A 25184-nucleotide genomic window follows, 5' to 3' on the forward strand; every position below is an offset into this window, starting at 1 on the left:
GTGCAGTTCTGAAATGCACAAAAAAATATATATATTAGATAAAATTACTACTGTAAAATATAGAAAATGAAATACGTATATAAAATATAATTTACTAATTATGATGTCAGAAATTTTAAAAGATTTTCCAGGATCTTAATACTGTATAAGCTATTCTAAGTCGTGATGGGTGAACCCGAACAGTAAAGTTCGGCTTCCGTACCAATCACCTACTGTTCGGGCACGGACACCGAAAACGGACTTCACCAGGAAATCCATGCTACTGGTCAGGTTCGGCTGCCAACGAGGCAAACACCGCTTCTGATCAGTGGTAAAATTATCACCGTCGGTCAGACAACCGCAGTTCCCACGCTGTCAAATGACAGCGTGAGCCCACAGCTGTAATCGGAGCTATAAAGTTTACCTCCAGTCACTGGCGTCAGCTGATGGGACTACTACTGCAACCCTCAAGTATCAAAATAAGCAAGGTAGGTTATAAAGAATAGAAGGGTCCCCACACTGTTTTCTTTTATTTAAATAAATAATTTAAAAAAATGATGTGGGGTCCCCCCATTTTTGACCGACTCTTCCCACTTGCTCTGTAGCAGTGCCAAGTGGGTTTCATGTTTTTGGGGTTGATGTCACCTTTGTATGGTCCGGTGACATCAAGCCCATGGGTTAGTAATAGTGCCTCAGTGGTTAGCACTGCAGCCTTGCAGCGCTGGAGTCCTGGGTTCAAATCCCACCAAGGACAACATCTGCAAGGAGTTTGTATGTTTTCCCCGTGTTTGCGTGGGTTTCCTCAGGGCACTCCGGTTTCCTCCCACACTTCCCACCCCCACACTTCCCACCCCCTTACATCTCCTCCCTCATTTCTGTCTATTGGCCTAACCGACCGCTGCGCTCTGCAAATGACTTTCGACTAACCTCTGCCCTAATCCGTACCTCCCACTCCCGACTCCAAGACTTCTCCCGTGCTGCGCCAATCCTCTGGAATGCTCTACCCCAAGATATTAGGACCATCCACAATTTGCATAGTTTTAGGCGCTCGCTCAAAACACATTTGTTCAGAGCGGCCTATCACATTCAGTAATCAAAGTAATGTTTGTGTGTGTGTAGCCCATTCACTATCTCCATCTAACCCCCACCCCCTGAAGATGGCTGGACCGTCATTGTAAATACATCTTTGTAAATACAAACCTGTACTTTGTATCTCCCCCACCTCATTGTAGATTGTAAGCTCCACGAGCAGGGTCGTCTTATTTCACTTTAATTATTGTATTGTTAACGTTGTTACTTATGACTGTTGTGTTTGAAACTGTTCAACTGTAAAGCGCTGCGGAATATGTTGGCGCTATATAAATAAAGATTATTATTATTATTATTATTATTATTCAAAGACATACTGATTGTGAGCCCCATCGGGGACAGCCATGATTATATGTGCAAACTGCAAAACGCTGCGGAATTGGTTGGCACTATATAAAAATAGAGATTATTATTATCTAAGACACCTATCCATTGTTAATCCTATAGTTATATCTAATATATAAAGCTCAAGTGTGTGTATGTATGTATGTGTGTATGTATGTGTGTGCGTATATCCGGGATAGGCATCCGCATCGTCACAGCTACAGCCACAAAATTTGGCACAGTCACACGTCTGGACCCCGAGAATGTCCTAGGCTATGTTGTGAGGCCAAATTTTAACCCCGTGCATTCCAATTCACCAAACAATTTTGCCCCTATCTACATAATGGGGAAAATGTGTGTGTGTATCAAGCCCCGCCCCTCATTATGATGTCATAATGGTTGCCAAGGTGACGCTGATGTCATCATAGGTTGCAAGCCCCACCGCTCACTATGATGTCATAATGGTTGACTATGGGATGGAGGATGTGTGATGGGTATATGGGCACTGGACTATGGGATGGAGGATATGTATGATGGGTATATGGGCACGGGACTATGGGATGGTGGATATGTATGATGGGTATATGGGCATGGGACTATGAGATGAAGGATGTGAGATGGGTATATGGGCACTCGACTATGGGATGGCGAATATGTATGATGGGTATATGGGCATGGGACTATGGGATGGAGGATGTGTGATCGGTATATGGGCACTCGACAATGGGATGGAGGATATGTATGATGGGTATATGGGCATGGGCCTATGGGATCATGGATATGTATGATGGGTATATGGGCACAGGACTATCAGATGGAGGATGTGTGATGGGTATATGGGCATGGGACTATGGGATGGAGGATGTGTGATGGGTATATGGGCACTCGACTATGGGATGGCGAATATGTATGATGGGTATATGGGCATGGGACTATGGTATGGAGGATGTGTGATGGGTATATGGGCATGGGACTATGGGATGGAGGATGTGTGATCGGTATATGGGTACTCAACCATGGGATGGAGGATATGTATGATGGGTATATGGGCACGGGCCTATGGGATTGTGGATATGTATGATGGGTATATGGGCATGGGACTATGGGATGGAGGATGTGTGATGGGTATATGGGCACTCGACTATGGGATGGCGAATATGTATGATGGGTATATGGGCATGGGACTATGGGATGGAGGATGTGTGATGGGTATATGGGCATGGGACTATGGGATGGAGGATGTGTGATGTGCATATGGGCACTAGACTATGGGATGGAGGATATGTATGATTGGTATATGGGCATGGGCCTATGGGATCGTGGATGTGTATGATGGTATATGGGCATGGGACTATGGGATGGAGGACAATTATAATTTGCTATAACTAACCACAGTTAGTTACTATGCCCGGGTAGCGCCGGGCTCTTCAGCTAGTTTTAAATAAATCCCTTTAATTGAAAGAATGATACATACTCCTTTAATGATTCTAAATTAAACCATACTCACATCACCCATTCCTTTGAAGCCAATGTCACCTGTAATAAAAAAAAACATTCATTCCTGCATTCATTTTCAGCCCCCCTCCTATTCAGTTTGCAGCTTGATACAAGTTACAGATTATGCTCTTTTTGGAGTGTTGCTCCCAGAGATGTGTCTCCCAGTTATATAGGCAGGATGTGAGGCTTGTGTGTCTCTCTCAGTAATATAGGCTGGATGTGAGGTTTGTGTGTCTCTCCCAGTAATATAGGCTTGATGTGAGATCTGTGTGTCTCTCCCAGCAATATAGGCTGGGTGTGAGGTCTGTGTGTCTCTCCCAGTAATATAGGCTGGATGTGAGGTCTGTGTTTGTCTCCCAGTAATATAGGCTGGATGTGAGGTCTCTGTTTGTCTCCCAGTAATATAGGCTGGATGTGAAGTCTGTGTATCTCTCCCAGTAATATAGGCTGAATGTGAGGCCTGTGTTTGTCTCCCAGTAATATAGGCTGGATGTGAGGTCTGTACATCTCTCCCAGTAATATAGGCTGCATGTGAGGTCTGTGTGTCTCTCCCAGTAATATAGGCTGGGTGTGAGGTCTGTGTGTATCTCCCTTTAAAATAGGTTGGATGTGAAGTCTGAGCATCTCTCCCAGTACTATAGGGTGGATGTGAGGTCTGTGTTTCTCTCCCAGTAATATAGGCTGGATGTCAGCATATGTGTCTCTGCCAGTAATGTAGGCTGGATGTGTACATCATGCAATCTTATTTTTTTGCAGCTGCTGCTTGGCATTGAGTAATGCTGCCTGACATTGAGTACTGCTTCTCAGCTTATTTGAAACCAGAATACCCAAGTCATTCTCTTGTTCTTTAATATCTAGTAATTTCCATTTAATCTACACTGGTGCTTAAAATTGTACACCAACACAAGGAGTACTACAAACACCAAAAAACTATATAAAAAGATAATTTTTATTACATCTTTAGACAATCAAAATCACATAAAACATGATTCAAAATTCAAGAAAAGAGGGAGGAGATAAAACTGGTGCACAGAGGGAAGGTCAGAAGTCCACTGTACAACCTGGGAGAGCAAACATAGTAATAGTATATAAACAGTCAATGAAAAGCACAAAGCCTATCTATCACATAGTGTTGCCACAAGTATCACAATAAATAAAGCATCAAGATGTCAACCTAGCACATAATATTGTAACTAAATGTATGCTTACCCATAGTTAGTCAGGACTAAAGGATGACCTTCCCGTGACCCTTGACACGCGTTTCACGTGATGGCTTTCTCTCTAATTTGAGTAGCAATCATTGGGTGCTAGATTTAGGCTTTAGCACAAACCATTCTTTATTCACAAAAGACAATAACATAAAACCATTTTGGTCCGCAAAAGAAAACAGAAAAAAAACTTTTATTGACACTGTGCTTATGACAATACAGGGACTGGGATAATTTAGTCCCACCCTTGCTGTTATAGGTCTTTTGTTTCCCACCTGTTGTCCAAAAATGATAATGATGTTGTGACGCTAGTCACAACTCACGGACAGGTCATGAGTCAATGAAGTCAGGCATCCCGGGGTCAATACCAAAAGAGCATGTAGTAAACTAAGGGAAAATACAAAGTCGTAAGTCAGGTCACATACCAGAGAAATAGCGGATAAGCAAAAGGACAAAGACAAACGGGTAGTCTGAACAAGGTCCAAAGGTCAGCACCAGAGGATCAGAAGCATAGGCATAATAACAAATGGGTAGTCAGAACACGGTCCAAAGGTCAGCACCAGAAGATCAGAAGCATAAGCATAATAATAAATGGGTGGTCAGAACACAGTCCAAAGGTCAGCACCAGAAGATCAGAAACATAGGCATAATAATAAACGGGTTGTCAGAACACAGTCCAAAGGTCAGCACCAGAAGAACAGAAGCATAGGCAAAATAACAACAAACGGGTAGTCAGAACACGGTCCAAAGGTCAGCACCAGAAGATCAGAAGCATAGGCATAATAACAAATGGGTGGTCAGAACATGGTCCAAAGGTCAGCAGAAGATCAGAAGCATAGGCACAATAATAAATGGGTAGTCAGAATACGGTCCAAAGGTCGGCAGCAAAAGATCAGAACTTATAGCACAGGGATCAGGCAAACACACACCAGAGAGCATAAGCTTTTGACAGGCAGTGATGTAGCCCAGACATCTCACTTAAATAGCAGTGCAATTACCAAGAAATTGGAGAAATCTGCACCTCCCTGTCTCACATAGGTTAACTGAGATGTCAATCAAAGCACTGACAGCTTAGCACACCCCAGCACAAGATAGGATGACAGAGCTATCCATCACTGAGTCCCAGACACACTGAGCAGAGGAATTGTGACAGATGTGTATGGGGTTTTTTTTGGTACTGATACTGTGTTGGCCTGGTGAGACCACTGTATGTGGTGGATTCACTCCTCAAAGGCAAATGATAGCTTCTTGGCATTTGCTTTGGTTGGAGAATTTGTTAAAAGTTTCTGAATAAACTGTACGTTTTTCTTGTACATTTCCTAATATCAGTCATCTCCTTGACTTTCTGACCGGCCCATTCTCTCTACAACAATCCTACACTAGAGGATGAATGGCAGGTTTTGCCTTCTGGGAAGACTTTCAAGCAACTGCCCCAATGTCACTACATTTCCATTTTAAATTGCAGATACAGCACTCTCTTTATAATACCTATTGGCAATGCCACTTTACCTTTTGACTTCTCGATATAATATCATCTGTACAACGAGCATTAATCCTTTCAGGATTTAGCTCATTCGGGCCCGAAGGACACTACTATTTATTTTTATTGTTTCATCTTTTTTTTTATTGCTGCTATCAGAGTACAATACTTTTTCATTTTTCTACCAAGGTAGAAGTATGAAGTTTTGTTTATTGTAAAGAAAAAGTTGAAATTTTTTATTGCTACAATTTTGGGGTACATTGAAATGATTTTAGTACATTTTGGGGGGAAAATGGAAAAATAAGCAAGTAATTCCATATTTTGTATATTAAGTGGTGTCTACTGTGCTGTTATTATTTTTTTTTACTATGGATGATATAATAAAGGCTATACTTTTTAAAGTAATATTATTTTATGTTTTTACCTCAAGTGTAAAGTTGAGCGACTCATTTCACAGGACCCTGGTCAAGTAGCCATATTAGTATCAGATAAGTGTTACTCGATGTTTTATCCAATGTTATATGTTATAATTAGTGTTGAGCGATACCGTTCGATACCCAAAAATATCGTATCGGATGGTATCGCCCGATACGAAAAAAATATCGGGTATCGCCGATTCCGATACCGGAAGTCCCATTCAAGTCAATGGGACTTCCGGTATCGGAATTTAAAAAAGCCCTTTATTTCCTTGTTGGCTAATTCTACATAATTGAAAACAAATAAGAGTCATGTAGAATGTATTGTGGGAGGTGGAGGAGACATTAAAGGCATAGTGGTTTATTCAAATCACATGGCATAGCATTAATTCCAATTTTTTTTTTCAAGACGTTCGGAGTTAAAAAGATATTGACTATGTTAACTTTTTTATATTTTGTCAGATATGTATGTTTCACAACTTCCATGCTCTAAACCTTCTTTTGTACTTCTCCCATACTTTCTCCTTCATGATCCGCAGCAGTAGCGTTTTTTTTATCAACTTTTTCTTCACCTTATTCATCTTCTTCTTCTTCACCTTCTTCCCATTATTTTTTTTTTCCATTATTCATATTCTTCTTATTCAGCTATTATTAATTTTCATATGCTATTTCTTCATCTTCTTCCTATTCTTCTTTTTCTTCATTTTCTTATGGTGACAGGCATTCCTGTAGTACTTATCTATAAAAGTTATAAGATTACACCTTACGTTCTGCCTGTCACAAAAGATTTACAACAGGATTTGTCCGCGTTCAGTTTGGCCTGCAGCAGCAGGCATTTTCCAGGGGCACCACGAGGAGGAACGGACTCACCCCCATTTACTGCTTAGTCTTCTTCTGCTTATAATTTTGATATCTTCTATGCTGATTTTTAGTCTTATGCTTAATGTTCTTCTGCTTTCTGTTCTTCTGCTTTTGCTTCTTCTGCTTCTTGTTCTTCTGTCTTTTGTTCTGTATCTTGGTGGTTGTCTTCATGTTCTTTGTCCTCTTGGTCATATTATTTAGGGTCATATTTCTGGTCTTCTTTGGTGTGGTCTTCAGGGTCGTCGTCATCAGGGTCGTCGTCATGGAGATCAATAAGGATTACCAAAGACAATTTCAAAAAGCTTGATCTTGGAAATATAGCAGAAGGTACAAGAAGGCTGAGAAACTGGCGAGAACCAGCTGACAGTACTGGAACCCGTAGTGGCAGCAGAAGGAACAAGAGCCAATGGCACTACCGAGGACCAACTGGCGGTGCTGGACCACGGTTACTAAGCAGAAGGTACCTGTGCTAAAAAGCACTACCAAGGACCAGCTGACGGTGCTGGACCTCGGATACCGAGATGGAGGCACCTAGGCCAAAGGCTGTGGCGAGAACCAGCAGACAGTGCTGGCACCCGGATGGGTAGCAGAAGGAACAAGAGCCAATGGCACTACCGAGGACCAACTGACGGTGCTGGACCACGGTTACTAAGCAGAAGGTACCTGTGCTAAAAAGCACTACCAAGGACCAGCAGGCGGTGCTGGACCTCGGATACCGAGATGGAGGCACCTAGGCCAAAGGCTCTGGCGAGAACCAGCAGACAGTGCTGGAACCCGGGTGGGTAGCAGAAGGTACCCATTCAAAGCAAAGTAGCCAGGCCGCAAGCCGGCCGCAGTTACCGATACCCACAGTCCTACAGGGGGTCCATGTCCCATTGGCACTACGGATCCAGCCTTCAGTGCCAGTTCCCGCAGCCCACATAGGAGTCACCTAAACTGCAGGCACCGTAGAGTCGGCTAACCTGGCCGCAAGACGACAGGACAACGGATTGGTGGCATAGTGACCTTGACACTACCCGGAAACAGCAGGTGTGCTGGAACCAGGCTGGGCAACAGGGAGTACCCGTGCCAAAGACACTGCCGACAACCAGCTGACGGTGCTGGAACCCAGATGGGTAGCAAAACCTACAAGAGCCAATGGCACTATCGAGGAACAGCTGACGGTGCTGGACCACGGTTACTAGGCAGGAGGTACCTGTGCTAGAAAGCACTACCAAGGACCAGCTGACGGTGCTGGACTTCGGATACCGAGATGGAGGCACCTAGGCCAAAGGCTCTGGCGAGAACCAGCAGACAGTGCTGGAACCCGGGTGGGTAGCAGAAGGTACCCATTCAAAGCAAAGCAGCCAGGCCGCAAGCCGGCCGCAGTTACCGAAACCCACAGTCCTACAGGGGGTCCATGTCCCATTGGCACTACGGATCCAGCCTTCAGTGCCAGTTCCCGCAGCCCACATAGGAGTCACCTAAACTGCAGGCACCGTAGAGTCGGCTAACCCGGCCGCAAGATGACAGGACAACGGATTGGTGGCATAGTGACCTTGACACTACCCGGAAACAGCAGGCGTGCTGGAACCAGGCTGGGCAACAGGGAGTACCCGTGCCAAAGACACTGCCGAGCACCAACTGGCGTTGTTGGAGCCCAGGGACAATCATGGTGTAGGCCGAGGCCTACTTGGTGGCAGTTTTAGCTTGTTTGTAGGCTACAACAGACTGTCAATGTGCTCCAATTAGGCATCTGTCTCCACTCTGTTTCCAGGATTTCACCTGACCACCAACACCGCCAGTTTATGCGTACAGTAGCCGTCTGCCCAATCCACACATGTTCCTGTGTTACTGGGGTTCTGTAATGTCAGCAGATCCCCTGATGAGTGTCTGCCACTGTCTCCTGCTCTGTCCACATTCCCACCGCTTGCAGTGGGAAGGTGGACAGCGCAGGAGACAGTGGCGGACACATATTGGGGGATCTGCTGACGTTACAGAACCCCAGTAACACAGGAACACGTGTGTAATGCGTGGACGGCAACTGTGAGCAGGAACTGGCAGTGTTGGAGGTCAGGGGAAATACTAGAGACAGAGTTGAGACAGAGGCCAAATCAGAGAATGTTTAAATCTGAAGTAGTTACAATTTGGAGGCAGCAGCAGTTTGCCCTCCACACAGCAGGGGATCAGCTGACGTTACCGAACCCCACTTTCACATGAACGAGTGTTTATTTCTGTGTGGACAGCACTTCCGAGCAACAACTGACGATGTTGGAGCCCAGGGATAGTCATTTTGTAGGCTGAGGCCTACTTAGAGGCAGTTTAAGATAAGACGTTTTTTGAATTTGGAGGAAGCAGCAGTTTGCCCTCCACACAGCAGGGGATCAGCTGACGTTACCAAACCCCACTTTCACATGAACGAGTGTTTTTTTCTGTGTGGACAGCACTTCCAAGCACCAACTGGCGTTGTTGGAGCCCAGGGACAATCATGGTGTAGGCCGAGGCCTACTTGGTGGCAGTTTTAGCTTGTTTGTAGGCTACAACAGACTGTCAACGTGCTCCAATTAGGCATCTGTCTCCACTCTGTTTCCAGGATTTCACCTTACCACCAACACCGCCAGTTTATGCGTACAGTAGCCGTCTGCCCAATCCACACGTGTTCCTGTGTTACTGGGGTTCTGTAATGTCAGCAGATCCCCTGATGAGTGTCTGCCACTGTCTCCTGCTCTGTCCACATTCCCACCGCTTGCAGTGGGAAGGTGGACAGCGCAGGAGACAGTGGCGGACACATATTGGGGGATCTGCTGACGTTACAGAACCCCAGGAACACGTGTGGAATGTGTGGACGGCAACTGTGAGCAGGAACTGGCGGTGTTGGAGGTCAGGGGAAATACTAGAGACAGACTGGAGACAGAGGCCAAATCAGAGAATGTTTAAATCTGAAGTAGTTACAATTTGGAGGCAGCAGCACTTTGCCCTCACACAGCAGGGGATCAGCTGACGTTACCGAACCCCACTTTCACATGAACAAGTGTGTTTTTCTGTGTTGACAGCACTTCCGAGCACCAACTAGCGTTGTTGGAAGCCAGGGACAATCAGGGTGCAGGCCGAGGCCTACTAGGAGCCAGGTGTAAATCTGAGGTTGTTTGACTGTGGAGGGAGCAGGACACTTTGCCGTACACACAGCAGGGGATCAGCTGACGTTACTGACCCCCACTTTCACATGAACAAGTGTGTTTTTCTGTGTGGACAGCACTTCCGAGCACCAACTAGCGTTGTTGAAAGCCAGGGACAATCAGGGTGCAGGCCGAGGCCTACTAGGAGCCAGGTGTAAATCTGAGGTTGTTTGACTGTGGAGGGAGCAGGACACTTTGCCCTCCACACAGCAGGGGATCAGCTGACTTTACTGACCCCCACTTTCACATGAACAAGTGTGTTTTTCTGTGTGGACAGCACTTCCGAGCACCAACTAGCGTTGTAGGAAGCCAGGGACAATCAGGGTGCAGGCCGAGGCCTACTAGGAGCCAGGTGTAAATCTGAGGTTGTTTGACTGTGGAGGGAGCAGGACACTTTGCCATACACACAGCAGGGGATCAGCTGACGTTACTGACCCCCACTTTCACATGAACAAGTGTGTTTTTCTGTGTGGACAGCACTTCTGAGCACCAACTAGCGTTGTTGGAAGCCAGAGACAATCAGGGTGCAGGCCGAGGCCTACTAGGAGCCAGGTGTAAATCTGAGGTTGTTTGACTGTGGAGGGAGCAGGACACTTTGCCGTACACACAGCAGGGGATCAGCTGACGTTACTGACCCCCACTTTCACATGAACAAGTGTGTTTTTCTGTGTGGACAGCACTTCCGAGCACCAACTAGCGTTGTTGAAAGCCAGGGACAATCAGGGTGCTGGCCGAGGCCTACTAGGAGCCAGGTGTAAATCTGAGGTTGTTTGACTGTGGAGGGAGCAGGACACTTTGCCCTCCACACAGCAGGGGATCAGCTGACGTTACTGACCCCCACTTTCACATGAACAAGTGTGTTTTTCTGTGTGGACAGCACTTCCGAGCACCAACTAGCGTTGTTGGAAGCCAGGGACAATCAGGGTGCAGGCCGAGGCCTACTAGGAGCCAGGTGTAAATCTGAGGTTGTTTGACTGTGGAGGGAGCAGGACACTTTGCCATACACACAGCAGGGGATCAGCTGACGTTACTGACCCCCACTTTCACATGAACAAGTGTGTTTTTCTGTGTGGACAGGACTTCTGAGCACCAACTAGCGTTGTTGGAAGCCAGAGACAATCAGGGTGCAGGCCGAGGCCTACTAGGAGCCAGGTGTAAATCTGAGGTTGTTTGTCTGTGGAGGGAGCAGGACACTTTGCCATACACACAGCAGGGGATCAGCTGACGTTACTGACCCCCACTTTCACATGAACAAGTGTGTTTTTCTGTGTGGACAGCACTTCCGAGCACCAACTAGCGTTGTTGGAAGCCAGGGACAATCAGGGTGCAGGCCGAGGCCTACTTGGTGGCAGTTTGCGATTGTTTCTAGACTACTACTAACTGTCAACGTACTCCAATTAGGCCTCTGTCTTCACTCTGTTTCGAGTATTTCCTCTGGCTTCCAACCACGCCAGTTGCTGCTCTGAAATGCCGTCTGCACAACCCACACTTGTTCCTGTGTTACTGGGGTTCTGTAACAGCAGCTTCTCCCTAGAGGTGAGTCAGGCAATGTCTCATGCTCTGTCCACATTTCCACTACAAGTAGTGGAAATGTAGACAAAGCAGGAGACATTGCCGTGCTCACCTCTGGAGATGAGCAGATGTTACAGGACCCAGGTAACACAGGAACAAGTGTGGATTGTGCAGACGGCACTTGAGAGCAGAAACAGGCGGTGTTGTAGGCCGGAGGAAATACTCAAAACAGAGTGGAGACAGAGGGCAAATCAGAGAACATATTAAATCAGAGGTAGTCAGAAGTTGTAGGCAGCAGGAGAGTTTGCCGTACACACAGCAGGGGATCAGCTGACGTTACCGAACCCCACTTACACATGAGCGAGTGTTTTGTCTGTGCGGACAGCACTTGTGAGCACCAACTGGCGGTGTCGGAGCCCAGGGAAAATCAGGTAGTAGGCCGAGGCCTACTTGGAGCCAGGTGTAAATCTGAGGTTGTTTGACTGTGGAGGGAGCAGGACACTTTGCCGTACACACAGCAGGGGATCAGCTGACGTTACCGAACCCCACTTACACATGAGCGAGTGTTTTGTCTGTGCGGACAGCACTTCTGAGCACCAACTGGCGGTGTCGGAGCCCAGGGAAAATCAGGTAGTAGGCCGAAGCCTACTTGGAGACAGGTGTAAATCTGAGGTTGTTTGACTGTGGAGGGAGCAGGACACTGTTGCCGTACACACAGCAGGGGATCAGCTGACGTTACCGAACCCCACTTACACATGAGCGAGTGTTTTGTCTGTGTGGACAGCACTTCTGAGCAACAACGGGCGTTGCTGTAGCCCAGGAAATAAAGTTCAGGTCATAGAAACATGAACACAACAGGAGACCTGGATCCTGTTGCCAGCCAATTATTTATTCTAGAAGAGGACTGGCAAATTCAGGTGAGATCCAGGCCTTGTTCATTTTCAGAAAAGTAAGCCGGTCAACATTATCGACGGATAGTCGCTTGCGACGGTCTGTTACCACACCACCTGCAGCACTAAAGACACGTTCCGATAATACACTGGCAGCAGGGCAAGCCAGCACCTCCAATGCATACTGGCTAAGCTCTGGCCATGTATCCAGCTTAGAGACCCATTACTTGAATGGGGAAGAGCCGTCTGGGAGAACACAAACAGGGCAAGACAAGTAGTCTGTCACCATCTGACGGAAACGTTGCCTCCTGCTGACTGGAGCTGTCTGTGATGGTGTAGCCGTTTGTGGCGGTCCCACAAAACTTTTCCACATTTGGGCCATACTGGCCTTGCCTTGTCCTGCGGCACTGCCTCTGCTACCTCTTTGTGCAGAGCTTCCTCCACTGCCTCTACCCACATGGCTGCTTTGAAAAGCACTACCAGCAACACTTGCGGGGGGAATGGAGAACATGATGGCCTGCACAAGTGTTTCTTGGTACTCCCGCATTTTTCGCTCCCGGTTCAACTGTGGTATGAGGCTTTGTAAGTTGTCCCGGTAGTGAGGATCTAGGAGGGTGTACACCCAATAATCAGCCGTGTGGAGAATGTTGGCGATGCGGCGGTCATTTAACAAGCACTGCAGCATGAAATCAACCATGTGCTGCAGACTGCCAACTGGACCGGAAACGCTGTCCCCAGCTTGAGGCAGCATCTCTGCCTGCTCAGCATCACCCCACCCTCGCTGTACACACTGACTACTAGAGCCTTGTGTACCGCCCTCCTCTGGAGAGATGTGTTCCTCCTCCTCCATTGACTCCTCGTCATCCTCCTCACTAAGTGTCCCCTGCCTGGGCCTTTGTGTGGAAGCACGTTGCGCAGACTTTCCAGAAGCAGATGGCATTTCTGACTGCTCATCCTCGACCTCTTCAAAAACCTCCTCACTTAGTGCTTGTAAGGTTTTTTGAAGCAGACAGATGAGGGGGACAGTCATGCTGATTAGTGCATCATCTGCACTGGCCATCCGCGTGGAGTCATCGAAGGCACGCAAAACTTGGCAGATGTCCCTCATAGTGGCCCACTCAGTGGTGGTGAAGTGTGTCCGGCGCACAGTGCGACTTGTTTGCGCCTGATGCAGCTGGTACTCCATTACTGCTGCCTGCTGCTCACACAACCGCTCCAACATATGTAACGTTGAATTCCACCTGGTGGGGAGGTCACATATGATGCGATGTTCTGGCAGGCGGAATCGGCGTTGCAGAGATGCAATGCGCGATCTTGCCATGCTGGAACGCCGCAAGTGAGCACACTCTAGGCAAACCTTGTGCAGCAGTGCATCAAGATCCGGATAGTCCCTCAGAAAGCTCTGCACGACCAAATTGAGCACGTGTGCCAGACATGGTATGTGAGTGAGGTTGCCTAGGCCCAGAGCTGCCACTAGATTTCGGCCATTGTCACTCACTACCAAACCTGGCTGGAGATTCGCTGGCACAAACCACACATCGCTCTCCTGCTTGATGGCATTCCAGAGCTCCTGTGCTGTGTGGCTCCGATTCCCCAAAGAAATTAATTTAAGGACGGCCTGTTGACGTTTGGCCACACCTGTGCTCATATCTGGCCTAACAGGCTCACGCAGTGCTGATTCCGAGGAACTAGAGTAGGAGGAGGACTCAATATGTACAGACTGCATTCCTGCAATCCTTGGAGTTGGCAGAATACGTACAGAGCCACTCTCCAGATCTGTACCCGGCTCCACAACATTGACCCAATGGGCAGTGAGGGAAAGGTATCGTCCCTGTCCATGGCTACTGGTCCACGCATCGGTGGTCAGGTGGACCTTGCTACTGACGGCATTTAGTAGCGCATTTTTAATTTTTCCCTCCACATGCTTTTGCAGGGCAGGGACGGCTTGCCTGCTGAAATAAAAGCGGCTGGGCACATTGTATTGTGGAACTGCCAATGACATAAAGTTCCGGAAGGTGTCAGTCTCCACCAGCCTGAATGACAGCATCTCGAGGGCCAGTAGTTTGGCAATGCCGGCATTCAGAGCCAGTGCTCGGGGATGGTTTGCCGAGTATGGCCGCTTTTTCTCCCATGCCTGTGCTACCGATTGCTGGTGAGTGGCCTGGGAGTGTGATGATGACTGCGAACGTGGTTCAGTGGGTGGAATTTCACTGGGTCTCTGAACAACAGTGGCAGTGGTTCTTCCAGTGAGGAAGCCGAACCAGCTGTGTGTGAGCTGGAGGAAGAGGCCCCAACACGAGCTGAAGAGGTGGTAGGTGCTGCTGAAGGTTGGCCTACATCTTCAGTGTGTCTGTGTAACTCCACCTCGTGCTTGGTACGCACATGTTTCCACATATTTGTGGTATTGAGGTTGCTCACATTTTTCCCTCGTTTCACTTTCTGATGACACAGCTTGCATTTGACAAAGCAAATGTCATCTGCAACTGTGACAAAAAAAGACCACGCACTGCAAGTCCTAGGAGCGCCCGTTTTGTGTTTTGGAAGAGGATTGCTCCTCACGGGTGCCAAAGTGGAGGCTACAGGCAACCAAGTCTGCCCCCGCCCTCTCCCTCCTCTTTTGGCCGTTCGGGGAATCTCTTCCTCAGAGCTGCTCCCACCACCTTCCTGTGGCTGACGCCATGATGGGTCAAGGACCTCATCATCTCCACTCCCCTCTTCAAGCACCGGCTGGTCCTGGGTTGTCTCGCCAGCACCGTACGCACCAGAAATTGGCAACTGAGTCTCATCATCATCAGATGAGCACTGAGGTGTGCTGACAATAGGCACTGGCCCGCCCGCCTCTTCAGATTCAGAGGGACAAAGCAGTTGCGCATCACTGCATACTCCCTCTTCTTCACGCTCTAGAATGCTGCTTGGCTGGCCACCTCTTTCCAAGCCAACAGATTCTGAGAACAGAAGTAAAGATTGAGATGGCTCCTGTCCAGGGCTCTCAGACTGCCTGGGCAATTTGGCAGGTGGTGAAGAGACAGATGGTTGCTCTTCAGTGCTCTGGCCTTGGGAGGATGCGGAAGTCCTTGAAGTGGATGCGTTAGCTGCCATCCATCCGACAACGGCTTCAATTTGTTTGTCACGCAGCAGTGGGGTACGGCGAGGTCCTACAAAGCTGCGCATGAAGGACTGTTGCCTGGTAAAAGTGGGGGATGCCGGGTCAATGGTGGCCGCAGCAGACACCGAATCCCCACGTCCTCTCCCTGCTGCATCCCCCCGTCCTCTCCCTGCTGAAACTCCACGGCCACGACCACGTGCCTTACTCCCTGCCTTCTTCATCTTGGTAGACTGATAGATAGGCAGAAAAGTAAAAAAGGGGTGGCTTAGTGTTCTTATTCCTGAACACCTGCTAACCAGTATAAGAAACACTAATTTGGCTAAGAGTGTGTGTACTACACTTTAATATGATCTAATGTGGCCTAGACAACTGTAAAGTGGAGTGTTTGGTGAACTTTATTTCCTTTTTTTTGGGGGGGGGAGAAAACGATGTGACCAAAGTTTGAAAGCTATAGTATCACAAACTTTTTGGAGCGATTACAATGCAGGAAGCTAACCTACAATGCAATTGATGAGGCTCCAAAAAATAGGGTGATACTAGTCTGTCTGGCTGGCCCTGAAGGGCACAAGCCAGCAAAAAGGCTCCTCTATCTAATCCTATATATTGTTTGCAACCAACCAATGACAATGGATGCGGTTGGAAGCACACTAATATAGGAGCAAAAATCTGGCTAAATTAGCTGCAAAAAAAGGACTATGTATGAGGCAGTGACGCACACTGAGCAGACTACAGCTAGCGGTGGCTGTAGAACACACTGCAACGTGAGCTGCACTCACACACAGAGAGACCTATCAGACAGCCAAAAACAGTGCAGAGAAATGGGCTATAGCACTGAAAGGCTGCTGAAAGGCTCCGCTGTCCACTCCTTTAGTGTTTGCAACCAACGTATATGGATACGTATGGAAGCACACTATACAGGAGAAAAAAAAGCAGCAATAAAAGAAAAATGTGTATGAGGCAGAGACACACGCTGGGCGGCCTACAAGCAGACGTGCCTGCAGGACACACTACACAGCGTGGGTCTGCACTCACACAGCCCTTGCAGACAGCTATTAAAACAGCGCTGCTGGGCTACAAAAATGCTACAGTGGTGGATTATGTAGCCTGGGTAGAGCAATAGATATGTTTGATGATCGCTATTTCTAACTGTCCCTCACAGTCTTCAACAGCAGCCTGTCCCTAACTGAACTCACAGCAGAGTGACCAGAAATGGCGGCTGCAGCGGTTTTTATAGTGCATCATGACATCATTTCAGCAGCCAATCACAGCCATGCCAGTAGTTAACATGCCTACATGCCTAACAGGATGTGCCCACACTTCTGAGGATCCCCATTGGCTGAATCAAATCGAGCGGGCTCCTAGCATTATGGGAACTTCCGATTCCGGTATTCGATATGAAAAAAGTATCGGAACTAAGTATCGGAATTCCGATACAGCTAATATCGGCCGATACCCGAGGTTGTATGGATACTAATGGTCCTGCAGCAGACACCAGAGGTATAGAAGTAGTGACCACTTTATTCCCACACAAGACTTGGGGGCACAACAGCAACATATTAGTCAGCCGAGACTTAGTAGCAAGGAGTCCCCAAAGCAGGCTACAGCTGTCTGCCGTACAAGTAGAGTTCATAGGAACATCTGACAGGAGGAACTCCAGTGTAGCTCAGTACTAGGAGTACTTCACTCAAAGGTACTATAAGAGGAGACGTTCAGAAAAGGCACATATGTTGGCGGAGTGTTGGAAAGGAGTACTTCATCTTGCCTGGAAGTTGGCTGAGCTCCTGACCCGGAGGACACGGCACGGATGCGGGCACCTGTACCTGCGACAGACTGTGAGTAAAGCTTTGGAACTACATGCCCTGGTGTCCTCCACTTATTCCTGCGCCAACCTGCCCAGCACTGCTACATCCCTTGCGCCAGACACTACACCATCTAAGTGTCACTTCACCTACACTGCCCTGGGACTACAGCAGATTTTAAGGGATTCAGAAAGAGAATTGGAGGGATCCAATGGCTGGATATCCTTAAAGACAAAAATGTCCAGGAAGGATGGGAAATCTTGAAAAGTGAAATTCTCAAAGCTCAATTGTTAACAATTCCGAAAAGAGGGAAGAATAGGAAGCATTTAAGGAAACCAGGATGGATGAACACAGAACTTAAGCACATGCTAATAAGGAAGAAAAAAATTGTTTATAAAATGGAAAGAGGGAGGCATATCTAAAGAAGAATATAATGCTGTCTGCAGAACCTGCAGGGCACAAATCAGATTATCTAAAGCTGAAAATGAATTGAGGCTTGCAAAAGATGTCAAAAGCAATAATAAAGGATTTTGGGGATATGTCAAAAGTAAAAGAAAAGTCAAAGATGCTATAGGATTTTTACAGGATGAAAATGATGAAATGGTAAGACAGGATGTTGAAAAGGCCGAACTTTTAATTCCTATTTTGCATCTGTTTTCTCTCAGAAAGGAAATGTAACATCAACTGTTCTTCACTGTCCTATTAAGGGAATAGAAGAATCCAGGATATCTATAAACAGAAATATAGTGAGGAAACACTTAGCTAACCTAAATTAATTCAAGTCTCCAGGTCCAGATGAATTACAGCCCAGAGTACTGAAGGAGATAGCAGAAGAAATTTTTGAACCCCTCTCCATAATCTTTGAAAATTCTTGGAGAACAGGAGAAGTCCCAGAAGACTGGAGAAGAGCAAATGTTGTTCCTATCTTCAAAAAGGGGAAGAAGGTGGACCCAGGCAACTATAGGCCGGTGAGTCTGACTTCTATAACCAGGAAAGATCTTTGAACAGATTATTAAACAACATGTATGTCAGTACCTGGATAAGAATGAAGTGATTAAACAGCATGGGTTTGTAACTAATAAGTCATGTCAGACTAACTTAATTTCCTTCTGTGACGGAATCACTGATTGGGTGGATCAAGGAAATGCTGTAGATATAGTATATCTTGACTTCAGCAAAGCATTTGACAAAGTATCTCATACAATCCTTATTGAAAAAATGACTAAGTATGGAATGGACAAGGCAACTGTTAGGTGGATTCATAACTGGCTTAGTGATCGGACCCAAAGAGTGGTCGTAAATGGCTGCACATCCAGTTGGAAGAATGTCTCAAGTGGGGTACCACAGGGCTCTGTCCTGGGCCCTGTATTGTTCAACATCTTTATCAATGATTTAAATGAAGGAATTGAGGGTAAACTGATTAAATTTGCTGATGACACAAAGCTAGGAGGGATAGCTAATACTAGAGAAGAGAGAGAGAGGATTCAAAAAGATATAAATAAACTGGAGAAGTGGGCAGCAGCTAACAGAATGGTTTTTAACAGGGAAAAATGCAAAGTACTACATCTGGGCAATAAAAATGAAAAAAGCATATACAGAATGGGAGGAATAGGGCTAAGCAACAGCACATGTGAAAAAGACTTGGATATACTAATAGATCACAGACTGAATATGAGTCAACAGTGTGATGCAGCAGCAAAAAAGGCAAATGCAATTCTAGGATGTATTAACAGAAGCATACAGTCTAGATCACGTGAAGTCATTATTTCCCTCTACTCCTCTTTGGTCAGACCTCATCTGGAATATTGTGTCCAGTTTTGGGTGCCACATTTTAAAAAAGACATCAACAAACTGGAGCAAGTTCAGAAAAGAGCGACCAGAATGGTGATCGGTCTGCAAACCCTGTCTTATGAGGAAAGGTTGCAGGATTTGGGAATGTTTAGTTTGAAAAAGAGAAGACTGAGAGGAGACTTAATAGCGGTCTACAAATATCTAAAGGGCTGTCACATTGTAGAAGGATCAACTTTATTCTCATTTGCACAAGGAAAGACTAGAAGCAATGGGATGAAACTGAATGGGAGGAGACACAGATTAGATATTAGAAAAAACTTTTTGACAGTTAAAGTGATCATTGAGTGGAACAGGCTGCCACGAGAAGTGGTGAGTTCTCCTTCAATGGAAGTCTTCAAACAGAGGCTGGACAGACATCTGACTGGGATGATTTAGCGAATCCTGCTTTGAGCAGGGGGTTGGACCAGATGGCCCAGGAGGTCCTTTCCAACTCTACGATTCTATGATTCATTCCTGTGGAGGGCTATACCATCACTGCTGCACCACACCATCTGTCCCAGAGGATCTGTCTGCAGCGTCGGCTTACATCTCTATTGCCGACCACCACAGGTGGCGTCATGAATCACTCATCATAAGCACACTGAACATTCCCCTTTTACACTGGGCGCCCAGGGCCGCGGGCCGGGTCCCAGCTGCCTTAACATATCCCATTGAAGCTCATCGGGCCCGGTACCGAGTACCCCACAGCCCTGGGTGTGAGGGCGTCCCAGATGCGTGTAATACATTTGACTGCAATCAGATGTCATGGGTGTGCAGTCTGACTATCGTGGACACAGACAATGGAAAAGATGGAGCAATTAAGTTCTCCGTCTCCTCCTTACCTGTGATACGATTCTCTCACGCAAGAGAATCGGATCACAGTAAACTGACACTCGAATCAGAGTTTGAGCCGAGTGTCTTAGCATAATTGATCCGATTCTGTCGCATGAGATAAACATTGCTCCTGTGACCCCAGCCTAATTATGCAAATAGAGAAAGTAGATAAACTCCAATCTTGGCTATCTCAAAAGTATGAAAGTGATACTATTTGCCAAGGGAAAATACTTACCTCAAGGACAGGTGCAGACTAGTGATGAGCGAGTATACTGGTTACTCGAGATTTCCCGAGCATGCTCGGGTGATCTCCGAGTATTTGGATGTGCTCGGAGATTTAGTTTCTGTCGCTGTTGCTGCATGATTACACGTGGGGATTGCCTGTTTGTTAGGAAATTCCCACATGTATTCAGGCTGTCTAGCAGCCGCAAATCATGCAGCTGAGGCAACAGAAACGAGTAACGAGTATACTCGCTCACCACTAGTGCAGACGAATGTATTTTGGTCCGAGTGCAATTTGGTGTTTTGTCGGAACCAATGTTAATCTATAGGGTCGTGCACGTGTCCAGTGTTTTTCTCGGACAGAGTTTGTCTGAGGAAAAAAAAATCTCTGCATGCCCAAGTTTGATATCATATTTAGATCTTACTTGCATGCATGGTCAATGAGTCTGTAGAAACCATAAAACTGCACTTGTATGACATCTGAGTGCAGTCTGATTTCCACGGGCTGACATATTGAGGATGATTGAGACATTTTTTTCTCTACCTTCTCCTCATCCAAGAGAATCAGAGCACACTATGCTCATACTCTGATCGAACTCTGAGTCTGATCAGAATCGACCCGATTCTCTCTGATGAGAAAATAGCCATTCGACTGCACCTACCCCAAACGTGAAACAATAACCAGAGACATGCAAATTGCCTCTTCAGAAAGAAAGAGGACTTTTACTCTACAGCGCCACCTATTGGTAGTAGCGATCCTACAAGTCACAATCAACCCTTTAACGAGTCTTGTAATATGACTTAGGCCTCTTTCACACATCAGGTTTTCGCCGTCAGGCGTGATCCAGCGCTTTTGACAGAAACCGGATCTGGCGAAATGCAATGCCGGATCCGGTTTCCCCCCCATTGACTTGCATTTGCGCCGGATCGCGCCGGATGGCCATGCGTTTCATCCAGTTTTCGCCGGATCCGGCAATGTGTCGCGATCCGGCGTCTGGAAAAAACGGCTACTGTAACGTTTTTTGTCTCCGGCGAAAAAGCCGGACACGCCGGATCCGGCGTGTCCGGCTTTTTCACACAATGAAAGCCTATGAGCGCCGTAATGCGCCGGATCCGGCGAAAGCCGGATCCGGCGGCCGGATCCGGTTTTTTGGTCTGAGCATGCTCAGTAGCTCTGCCCACAGGAGATATATAAAAGCAAGACAATGGGACCCTCAGCCACACCCAACATGCCACCCAAGCCAAGAACCAGGAGCAGGAGAAGGCAGCAGACATCTGCAGCAGCAGCACCATCAGCACCACCCCAAATGGAGCAGCAAATGGAACATGCTGAGGAGGGGAGTCCAGCAGCAGATGAGAGACGGTAATTATCAAATCCCCCATTCCTCCAAACTAGGGCCATGGAATATCAAGATATTCATTGGCCCTTTGTTTCTCTTTATTCAACAGCCGCCAAAGAGATGCAGCAGCAGCAGCAGCAGCAGAAATGGCATCACTGGCAGCAGCAACAGCAGCAGCAATACCCACAGCCATGGAGTCTGGCCATCAACAGGACAGCACATCTTCTTCTGGGAGCCCTCCCTCGCATCGTCAGCGTTTGACGGTAAGTTTTTATTTCCAAAATCCATCATCTCTGTAATATATGTCTATTCATTGCCTTTTATTTCAAAACAGGAATCACAAGATGAAGAGGAGCTCCCAGAAGAAGAAGGAAGGGGTGGACAGACACCTGGAGTGGGCTCACAATTGGTAAGTTTTTTGCATCAAACGCAGAAACACAACATCACACTACACACAACACATAGAAAACAATGTTCTGCAGACCACACACAGCAAACAAATGCCTACATCCAAAGACATAACATTTTTTGTTTTCTTCTCTAGTCTTCCCAATCTGGTGCTCGGCCAAGAGGTCCTCGCAGTGCCTCCCAGGGTCGTCGGCGACAGCAACGCGGCGGTCACCAGCGTGTAAGTATAAATATTTTTGCTTTGTTTTTTTGCACTTTTTATTTCATTTCTTTTGTGGAGGCTAATTATGTTATTTTTGTCTTTCTTTAACAGCCTTCACAGCGTGCTCCCGACTCTGACGGTGAGGATGGAGGACTCGATGTGGACCACCTCATCGATCTTGTCAGAGAAAGGGAGCCGCTCTGGAATATGGCTGACCGCCGCCACGCTGACCTGATCGTTACCCGACGACTCTGGGAGGAAATCTGTTCGCTCCTTGTGGGCCGCTGGGAGGACCTCGATGTTCGGGCCCAGATTAAAGAGCGTAAGTATATACAGTACCGGTTGCTTGATGTAAACCAGTGTTTCCCGAACTCCAGTCCTCGTGGTCCCCACGGATCATGTGTTCAGGATTTCTATTTACTATGGAAATCCTGAAAACATGACCCCTGGGGACCATGAGGACTGGAGTTTGTGAAACACTGATGTTGTATACTAACCACTCCTTTCTCGTTTCAGGGGAGAGAATTGTGAATCGGTGGCGGTCTGTGAGGGATCGTTTCAAGAAGGAGTTCAATAAAGAGATGCGGGCCCCGAGTGGATCTGGAGGACGCAGGAGCAAGTACAAGTACGCACAAGCCCTGTCGTTCCTCCGGGAAACAATGGTCACCAGAAGGTAAATATTACACACCACATGTGAAAAAAATGTTAGATGTAACTTTTTTTTTTCAGCCAGGGCCATACCATGTCAGTATTTTAATTGTTTTTTTTTCTCTTTATTCCACAGCACGGTGAGCAGCACTCGGGAGCCTGCACGATTGGACCCTTCTGAGGCGATCCCTGAGGAGACCGGCACCGAGGGACACTTCGACCGCCCCGGTACATCTGCACCTTCCCAGCCTTCCCACACATTCGACCCATCTGTCCCATCCACCAGCACAGGAGCATCGTGGCCGCCTACATTACATGAAGCTGCTGGTGAGGAGATCGCTTTCCCTTTACCCCACCCTTCTGCCCCTGCCACCTCTAGTACACCTGCGGGTACTGGGCGGCAGCGGCAGAGGGGTCAGGAAAAGAGTTATGCGCAAGAGTTCTTGCATCTGAATGCATCTTTCCAGAACTGTCTAAAAGTCTTGTCAGAGCAAATCTCCGCAGGCTTTCAGCAGATAAACTCCAGCATTCTGGAGGTGAAGACACTTCTGCAAACCATGCATTCAGAAGCAAGATCTTCGCCAAACCACACCTTTTTCTGGTCTGTTGTGGAGCGCATGGCAACACTATCTCCTACCCAGCAGATGCATGTAATGCATTCGTGCCACGGTGCTCTACAGCAGGTTACCTCCCAACCTCCACCTCCCACCACTGTAGTTCCTCCACCTGCACCCCCTCCAGCCACTTTCCATCCTCCCCCTCCTATTACATCTGCACCCCCTCCAGCCACTTTCCATCCTCCCCCTCCTATTACATCTGCACCCCCTCCAGCCACTTTCCATCCTCCCCCTCCTATTACATCTGCACCCCCTCCAGCCACTTTCCATCCTCCCCCTCCTATTACATACCAGCAACCTCACCAGTACCAGCAACCTCCCAGTACCAGACATCTCCCCACTTCCAGCAACCTGCCCCGTACCAAACTCCTTCCCCGTACCAAACTCCTTCCCCATACAACTTTCCATCAACATCATCTGCTCCTACAGTCCCTGCCCAACCCTCCACTCCACCACCCACCACCTCTTCTGCTTCCCACATGTCCACCCATTCTGTAGTTTTTTCCACACCATCACCTCTAACTGTTCCTTCCCCACCACGATCCCAGTCCTCTCTCCACACACCCAGTGTCGAAGTATCCCGCAGCCCCTCCGGCAGTATTTCCACCCCACAGTACACAGATTTGTAATGTGTGTTTTTTGTAATAAAAATGCCCATTGGGTTTAAAACCTTTATTAAAAAAGTTTTTTGCACTTTAAAAACATTTTACAAAAAAAAAAAAATTTTAAATAAAAGTTAAATTATCGTTTCACAATGGTTGTCTGTCATTTCTTTCTGCGGCGAACTATGTTTAAAAAAAAGGTTAAATACAGGGTATTTCAAAGGTAAAAAGGTATTCAAAACCAGGTATATAACTGTGGGTAAATTTTAGCTTTTTGCCACAGTTGTGTTCCTGGTTGTGTTTGAAGCAAAGTATTTCACCTGAAAAGTTGTGTTTATTGTTGGTGATTTCCTAACAATGTACACAACTTTTGTTAAAAGGTGAAATACTTTGCATAAAACACAACCAGGTACACACCTGTGGCCTAAAGCTAAAAATAGTAAGACCATGACAAGATAGCCAACTTTGGTTGGCAAAGGTATATACTGTTGGTCCAGGAGGTACACAAGTTTGGTTAGGGCACAAATCTTTCACACTCTGTCATCCTGCCAGTGTACTCTGCCTTGAGGTGACATAAAGTATAGTGGAAAATTGTCCCTGAAACCGTCACAGAACTTCTAGTGGTAATATTTCCAATGACAACATCCATCTTCGCCAGTAACTTGCTCTTCTCTCCAACCTGCACTTTCTTCTCTACAACCTGTCAAAGAAGGGCTGTAGGAACATGCTATATATAGTTTTCCAGTAGCCAATCCCGTTCGGAAGGCCACAAGGGTCAATTTTAAAAACCGGATCCGGCGTAATCCGTCGAAAAACGGATAGAAAAACGGATGAACCGGATGAGACGGATCCGGTTTTGTCTGTCAAGAACAAGACGGATCCGGCAGAAAACCGGATCCGGCACATCAGGTTTTACAAAACATTTGCCGGATCCGGCATTCCGGCACGACGCCGGATCGCGCCTGACGCCGAAAACCTGATGTGTGAAAGTAGCCTTAGGATACAAGCCAAATCAGAATCTCAATTTGCAGACACGGTGTTTCGAGCTATTGGCTCTCGTCAGTGCAAAGTATGATCAGATCTCATACTTTGCACTGACGAGAGCCAATAGCTCGAAACACCGTGTCTGCAAATTGAGATTCTGATTTGGCTTGTATCCTAAGTC

The 25184-nt window shown here is 47.0% G+C and overlaps 1 protein-coding gene across 5 annotated transcripts in view; it reads left to right on the forward strand.

Annotated features, from left to right (window-relative positions):
* SLC2A9 (solute carrier family 2 member 9) overlaps positions 1-25184 on the forward strand; it is a 635276-nt gene that overhangs the window by 583121 nt on the left and 26971 nt on the right. The window lies entirely within an intron of this gene.

Source organism: Dendrobates tinctorius, unplaced genomic scaffold (assembly GCF_039654945.1).
Source record: "Dendrobates tinctorius isolate UK_male_01 unplaced genomic scaffold, ASM3965494v1 ptg000039l, whole genome shotgun sequence".
NCBI lineage: Eukaryota > Metazoa > Chordata > Amphibia > Anura > Dendrobatidae > Dendrobates > Dendrobates tinctorius.